The sequence below is a fragment of the Saimiri boliviensis genome, chromosome 9 (genome assembly GCF_048565385.1).
Source record: "Saimiri boliviensis isolate mSaiBol1 chromosome 9, mSaiBol1.pri, whole genome shotgun sequence".
In the NCBI taxonomy this organism is placed as follows: Eukaryota; Metazoa; Chordata; class Mammalia; order Primates; family Cebidae; genus Saimiri; species Saimiri boliviensis.
Genome location: NC_133457.1, coordinates 21,449,001 through 21,455,000, shown reverse-complemented (window position 1 = coordinate 21,455,000; position 6,000 = coordinate 21,449,001). Strand labels below are relative to the sequence as shown.

The 6,000-nt window shown below is 37.3% G+C and overlaps 1 protein-coding gene and 1 long non-coding RNA gene across 2 annotated transcripts in view; both read right to left on the bottom strand.

The window, feature by feature from the left end:
- Nucleotides 1–6,000, bottom strand: part of RSRC1 (arginine and serine rich coiled-coil 1) — a 400,525-nt gene that overhangs the window by 107,473 nt on the left and 287,052 nt on the right. The gene's annotated exons all lie outside the window — the stretch shown is intronic.
- LOC141585599 (uncharacterized) lies at nucleotides 2,018–4,721 on the bottom strand. Its single transcript, XR_012519152.1, has 2 exons — nucleotides 2,826–4,721; nucleotides 2,018–2,499 (listed from the first exon to the last, which is right to left on the bottom strand). It is a non-coding gene; the product is annotated as an uncharacterized LOC141585599 (long non-coding RNA).

Here is a 6,000-nt window from a genome sequence, read left to right as displayed (position 1 = left end):
CTATCGTAAGTGCAAGAAACAGAAATTCCTAGTGATTTTAAACAAAAGTGGATTAAACACCAGAAATTGGATGAATAATAAAATTGTTAGAAAGGCTGAAGGTACCAGGTCTGGGCTGGGCCTCTAATAATGATGCCCAAATCAACACTGCAGAACTGGCTTGCTAGGGTGCTGCTCCCTCTACCTTTCAGGGTGGTGAGAAATCGGGAGGCTGCCATTTGAACTGAAAAGTCAAAAATAACCTGCTACACCTGCAAATTAAGAAGCTACTAGTGCACCTACTGTTCAACCTGCATAAAGCTAGTTACTAGATGTTTGAGACACTGCTAGAGAAATATCTTAGGTCTCCACAGCTGTGCACGCTAGCAGCAACAGCTGAAGCAGCAGGAAGATAGGCTCCCACAGCACTTCCACTTTCAAAATTCCATGTGGAAAGAAACTGCATGTGAATACATCTAACTGGTGGGATCTAACTCATATCCAAAATTTTAGATGCAAAGGATTATCAAACATGTAGGTTTTTGCTTTCTAGCCTTTGTCATGCAGGAAGGCAGACTAGGTTAGAATAAACGTTATGTGCCAATTCACAATCCACTACAATAATCAACATTTACTATACCCTTTATATGTGCCACGCATCTTTCTAAGTGTTTTACATGTATTAATTGATTCAGTGAATGATTTAATGGTTCTCTACGGTTTTTCAGACTCATTTTGCAGTTAAGAAAACTGAGGCACAGAGGGGTCTAACAATTGCCCAGGGTCACAAAATTAAGTGATAAGGGCCAGGGTGCAAAGTCAGGTTGTCCAGCTCCAGAACGGCTCTGCTCTTCACTAGCATTCTGTTTCCTAAGAGTAGTGCCCTCATCCCTTTAACAGATTAATAATGAGGAGAAAATTATTTTCTATTCAGTTTTTCTTATTGTATTGAACAAACTGGTATGCATTATCCTTTAAAATTTATATAATGTATAATATAAATTTTGCATGATTTGGTGGTGTTTCAAAGAAACTAGTAGGTTAAGTATGGCTAAAACAATCTGGCTGGAGGTGTATTAGACTTATCTATATGCAATACTGAGAATAGAAGCTTCACTACTTTCCTAGAGGGAAGGAGAACAAACAATATTACCATTCTGGTTGGAGGTGGGGGTAGAGGTAAGACTTAAAATACAATGTTCCAAATGGGAGATGATGTTACATGCTTTCCTTATCTATGGTTTTACAGACAGAAATATAACAGTATATCTCAAGAACCCAAAATAGTTGCTACTCTGATGCAATTTCAAATAATATAAATCAAAGACACAAACTTAAAACGAAAAAAGTACACATGAAGATAATTCACTGAACACTATTTTAATAGAAAAAGTAATAATATTCAACAATAGGCAATGGTTGATGTTCTGCTTTCTGGACAAATATTACGCAGTCAATAGAATTAGTTATCTAAAATTCTGTTAACAAACTGGAAAAGTGATTCTGGTAGAACACTAGATGTAAAATGCAGAATAAAAATAAATTTGTGTGATATAAACATATGAATAAGGAAAAAGAAATACACTAAGAAATGCCAGTAAAAAATTCTTATGTACTAAATTTCCGTATATTATTTTGTCTCCTTCTGAACTCTCTATTACATATTACTGATCTAATTGGTGATTTCTGCACCAATTAACACATACATTTAAAAATTTGGTCAAGCCAAATCAATCTGATTATTATGTCTTAAAAGATTTTTTGGCTATACTTACAGAATTATTCTTCTAGATAAACTTCAAGATTATTTTTATGTATTTCCCTACACATACATAAATAAAGCCACACCTACAAATAAACAATATAATCCTGCGGGATTTTGAATAACTGTGTTAAAGTAATGCATACATTTGGAGAAAACAGAAATCTTCACAATATTGAATCTTCCCATCTGAAAACACAGATACATGTTTTCATTAATTCAAATAATTTTATCTTTCAGTAAAGTTTGGTAGTTGCTTTTATCTAGGTCATGATATTTCAGTCTAATCTTTCCTTCTTTTTGTTGGTTAGCTATCATTATTTATTATTTCTGTGATTCCAAGTTCCTAACAAGGGCTGCATTGTGTAGGAATAGCCTGTTTTACACAAGTAAGAAGTATCTCTAAGTCATAAATGCCCTACTGAGTCTGTCTTAGGAAAAAGTCTGATTGCAGGTCCTTGAGGAATCATCACACTGTCTTCCAACAATAGTTGAACTAATTTACACTCCCACCAACAGTGTAACACTGTTCCTATTTCTCCACATCCTCTCCAGCATCTGTTGTCTCCAGATATTTTAATGATCGTCATTCTAACTAGTGTGAGATGTCAATGTGGTTTTGATTTGCATTACTCTAATGACCAGTGATGATGAGCATTTTTTCATATGTTTGTTGGCCTCATCGATGTCTTCTTTTGTAAAGTGTCTATTCATATCCTTTGCCAACTTTTGAAATGGGTTTGTTTTTTCTTGTAAATCTGTTTTAGTTCTTTTTTTTTTTTTTTTTTTTTTGAGATGGAGTTTTGCTCTTGTTACCCAGGCTGGAGTGCAATGGCGCGATCTCGGCTCACCGCAACCTCCACCTCCTGGGCTCAGGCAATTCTCCTGCCTCAGCCTCCTGAGTAGCTGGGATTACAGGCACGCGCCACCATGCCCAGCTAATTTTTTTTTTTTTTTTTACACTTTTAGTAGAGACGGGGTTTCACCATGTTGACCAGGATGGTCTCGATCTCTCGACCTCGTGATCCACCCACCTCGGCCTCCCAAAGTGCTGGGATTACAGGCTTGAGCCACCGCGCCCGGCCTGTTTTAGTTCTTTATAGATTCTGGATATTAGCCCTTTGTCAGATGGATAGACTGCAAAAACTTTTTCCCATTCTGTTGGTTGCTGGTTCACTCTAATGATTGTTTCCTTTGCCGTACAGAAGCTCTGGAGTTTAATTAGATCCCATTTGTCTATTTTGGCTTTTGTTGCCATTGCTTTTGGTGTTTTAGCCATAAAGTCCTTGGGTATGCCTATGTCCTGAATGGTTTTGCCTAGGTTTTCTTCTAGGGTTTTTATGGTGTTAGGTCTTATGTTTAGACCTTTAATCCATCTGAAGTTAATTTTAGTGTAAGGTGTCAGGAAGGGGTCCAGTTTCTGCTTTCTGCACATGGCTAGCCAGTTTTCCCAACAACATTTATTAAACATGGAATCCTTTCCCCATTGCTTGTTTTTGTCAGGTTTGTCAAAGATCAGATGATCGTAGATGTGTGGTGTTGCTTCCAAGGCCTCTGTTCTATTCCATTGGTCTATGTCTCTGTTTTCGTACCAGTACCATGCTGTTTTGATTACTGTTGCCTTGTAGTATAGTTTGAAGTCAGGCAGCATGATGCCTCCAGCTTTGTTCTTTTTGCTTAGAATTGTTTTGGCTATGCAGGCTCTCTTTTGGTTCCATATGAAGTTTGAAGTGGTTTTTTCCAGTCCTGTGAAGAAGGTCATTGGTAGCTTGATGGGGATAGTGTTGAATCTATAAATTATTTTGGGCAGTATGGCCATTTTCACAATGTTGATTCTTCTCAACCATGAGCATGGGATGTTTTTCCATCTGTTTGTGTCCTCTCTTATTTCATTGTACAGTGGTTTGTAGTTCTTCTTGAAGAGGTCCTTTACATCCTTTGTTATTTTTATTCCTAGGTATTTTATTCTCTTTGTAGCAACTGTGAATGGGAATTCACTTCTGATTTGACTCTGTTTGTTATTGGTGTATAGAAATGCTTGTGATTTCTGCACATTGATTTTGTATCCTGAGACTCCGCTGAAGTTGCTTATCAGTTTCAGGAGATTTAGAGCTGAGACGATGGGGTCTTCTAAACATACAATCATGTCATCTGTGAATAGAGACAATTTGACTTCTTCTCTTCCTATTTGAATACCCTTTATTTCTTTCTCTTGCCTGATTGCCCTGGCTAGAACTTCCGATACTATATTGAATAGCAGTGGTGAGAGAGGGCATTCTTATCTTGTGCCAGATTTCAAAGGGAATGTTTCCAACTTTTGCCCATTCAGTATGATATTGGCTGTGGGTTTATTGTAAATAGCTTTCCTTATTTTGTGATATGTACCATCGATGCCTAGTTTATTGAGGGTTTTTAGCATAAAGCACTGTTGAATTTTGTCGAAGGCCTTTTCTGCATCCATTGAGATAATCATTTGGTTTTTGTCTTCGGTTCTGTTCATGTGATGGATTAAATTTTAGACTTGCATATGCTGAACCAGCCTTGCATCCACGGAAAATTAGGAATTTCATTTACATTAGTTTTGTACATTTACAGACTCATAAACTCTCATGATATAAAAAGGATCTTAGAGACCATGTAGTTGATTTATCTCATTTTTACAGATGAGAAAATCTGAAGCCCAGACAGGTTAAGTGACTTGTTCAAAGTGACAAAGCTAATCAGTGGCAAAGCCAGTCCAGGAACCAAAACCTACTATGTTCAGAACAGTAATCTTCTCACATTGCTAATTAGATATGATCATAGTTCTTTAGGCTACCAAATTGTTGTAAGGTTCTGACTTATATTCTTGTCTGTTTGGCTAATTTACTGTGTCTCAAGGTAAGTCACTGTAAATCTTTTCATGAGTTTTAGTACTTTCAACAAAATTTGTTTCCTTATTCATTAAGAGTGCCACACTGAGAACACATGGACACAGGGAGGGGAGCACTACACACTGGGGTCCGTTGGAGGGAAATGGGGGAGGGACGGGGGGTGGGGAGGTGGGGAGAGATAGCATGGGGAGAAATGCCAGATATAGGTGATGGGGAGGAAGGCAGCAAAGCACACTGCCATGTGTGTACCTATGCAACAATCTTGCATGTTCTTCACATGTACCCCAAAACCTTAAATGCAATAAAAAAATTTTAAAAAATAAATAATATTAAAAAAAAAAAAGAGTGCCACACTTAACTCTCTAACTGGAGGGCAGAGCTCAGGTTTATTTTGCTTACCTAACTGTAGTACAATGCTTGGTAAATGGGAGATAACATTTGTTGAGTTAATTTGGCACTGAGTGTGCTACACTTGTGAGCACACATGCCAAAATGTAATACCACACAGGTGAAGCAGTGCAGGTAAAGTCTTCAAACTTTTTTGTATGATGAGGCTCTTGTGATCTTGCCTATGAGGAGGGTAAAAGGAGGGAGTGGGGTTAAGAGAGCAGTGAGGGAGAGAGGGAGGAGTGGAGGAAGGCATAAGAAGAGAATGAGTGAATGTATGTGTTTGAGTTAGTTAACAACTCTGACCTATTTCAAAGGTCAAAGAAATAACGTAAGAAAATTAATGTAAGAAAAGTTACATTAAGACTCCTGCTAATATCAAGTGCTATACTTTGACTGTGTTGGGTCTTAGAGACCACCTAGTTGATTTCTCTCATTTAGCCTCTTGTTTGCTAGATTTAAAGTGTCTATCACATGTATGCTCTGTATCTCTGAGTTTTTAGAATAAAAAAGTCTATCCTGTGAGGGGATAGGTACTATAGTAAAGTCTTATGTTTGCAAATCTATAAAGGAGGCACAAAAGTAGAACACGTAATTACCTGTTCAACCCAAGTATGAGGCATGTACACACCCAAATAGGAAGTGTAATTGCTTCGAATCTTTAATAAAATATAAGTCAACAATCACATGATTTTAGAGTTTGAAAATAACTTCTATGAACCTTATTGTCATTAGGTTAAGTAATCTGATTACTCAACTTGGATCAGCATTACAACTCGGAGCACTTTCCTAAGGAAAAAAACAGAACTCATATTTCTAGTTGAAAATAAATTGTCACCTACGACAATGAAGACAATTATTTGCTTCAGTTATCCCCACAAATGGCCTCTATTTGTGCATTCTATGACCATATCTGAGAGTTAGAGCATCAGTTTTTCCATCTGATGGAGAAAAAAAGATACCTGAGTTCACAGCCATAAGCACTACTCTGAAAGAGCC